Source organism: Lycium barbarum, chromosome 9, assembly GCF_019175385.1.
Source record: "Lycium barbarum isolate Lr01 chromosome 9, ASM1917538v2, whole genome shotgun sequence".
Taxonomy (NCBI): domain Eukaryota; kingdom Viridiplantae; phylum Streptophyta; class Magnoliopsida; order Solanales; family Solanaceae; genus Lycium; species Lycium barbarum.
The window spans coordinates 11,817,382-11,819,102 of NC_083345.1; the positions used below are offsets into that span (position 1 = coordinate 11,817,382).

Below are 1,721 nucleotides of genomic sequence, written 5' to 3' on the forward strand. Positions count from 1 at the left end.
TTAGATTTGCTTTAGATTGAATTCGTTAGTAGTTTAACGAATTTCCGGCTCCTAGAGACACCAGTGGCTAAGTATATAGCAGGAAATCCATAGAGCATTGGGCTTAAGGTATTCATATCAAAATGTTTTTTAGTAAAACATCTTTTTTCTTGTTTTTAATACAAATATAGGTCTCTCATTGTGTCTTGGGTTTTTTGTTTATTGATGTTGTATGTTTGTTTTTGCAACCCCAGGTGATTACAATGGTTCTGAAAGTTCACATGCATTGTGAGGCTTGTGCTCACGAAATCAAGAGGCATATACAAAGAATGAAAGGCAAGATTATTAATTTTGCTATTATTTTCTTCACTCTTTTTCTTTTATTTAATTAATTTGGGAGTAGTAGGAGTACTATTTTGATTCATTATGCTGATTTTCTGATTATGCTTTTGTTACACTTTTCAGCTGTATTTGTTAATTAAAGGACGTTTCTTTTCTCCTTTTCGGATCTCTACAATAACATTGGATACTTAAGGATGTCTATATTCTATATATGTACCTTTCTCAATCAGTACATTCTTTTATTAGTTAGTAGGAATAGAATATTCAATTCTTAAAGATTCTCTTAAAATTCTTCAGTTTTGAGTTTAATTCAAGCACATGTCCTCCACTACTAATGAATCTTTGGAATCATTAGTAATAGTATTGACTGTTGGGTATCATCAAAAGTTGCATATATGACTTAGGAAATTGATACCATACATAATTAATTAATTAATTAATTTTCAATGGAAATTAAATTAGGCGTGGAGAATGCAGAACCAGACTTGAAAACTCACAAGTGACAGTGAAAGGTGTGTTTGAGGCAACAAAACTGGTGGATTATGTAAGCAAAAGGACCGGAAAACGGGCAGTAATCGTTAAGTAGAACCCGAAAAGAAACCCGAGGAGGAGACGAAGCCCAAAGAAGAGAAAAAACCCGACGAAAAAGAAGCGAAGAAAGTTGAAGAAAACAAAGAGGAGAAGAAGAAAGAACTAGCAGGGGCACCAGCTAAAGAAGAAGCAACAGCAACACAAGCTAAAGAAGAAACTGTTCAAAACAAGTTTAGGTATTTTATGAATTGTGCTGATAACATGTTTTGCATTTCGATAAATTGATCTAACTTTACAATGCAGGATGTGTTTGCACCCTGTTTGAAAAGATCAATATGAAAATATTGCTATGTCACAAGAAGACGTAGTTCATGCTCTTGTTGATGAGGATAGTGGGGAGGAATCGGATCATGTCTCTAACACCCAACGTTGACTTTTTTGATTCGTATACTTTTAGATTGTAATATTGCTATGTTTTCTTGGATATGTATATATATTTTTTTATGATAGTTTTAATTCGAATTAGATGTACTTGTGAAGGTGAATTTGATTGTAGGAAGTAGTTTATGGATGTTTTAACTTTACGATGTTTAAGTGTTTGAATATAAAAAGTAGTTTATGGTTGTTTAAAAAGTGTTTGAATGTAGTTTTAAGGATATTTAGAAGTACTTTAAATTGAAACTTGAGGTTGAATTTGATTTTAGAATGTGAAGTTTATGATTGTAGAAGTACTTTGATGAATTGGACGCGTTGATGAATTGCATTGTTGATTTGGTTGATGAGTGTGATTGGCAGGTGGGCTACTGTAAAAGCAGCTGAATGCTGGAATTTTTTTTTCCAGATTTTCGACCTCATGAGGTCGAAAATTC

General features: G+C 32.7%; 1 long non-coding RNA gene across 1 annotated transcript; it reads left to right on the plus strand.

Annotated features, from left to right (window-relative positions):
* Positions 1-278: 278 nt before the first annotated feature.
* On the plus strand, positions 279-1,485 carry LOC132610284 (uncharacterized). The gene is made up of 2 exons (XR_009571104.1): positions 279-1,088; positions 1,156-1,485. It is a non-coding gene; the product is annotated as an uncharacterized LOC132610284 (long non-coding RNA).
* The last annotated feature ends 236 nt before the right edge of the window (positions 1,486-1,721 follow it).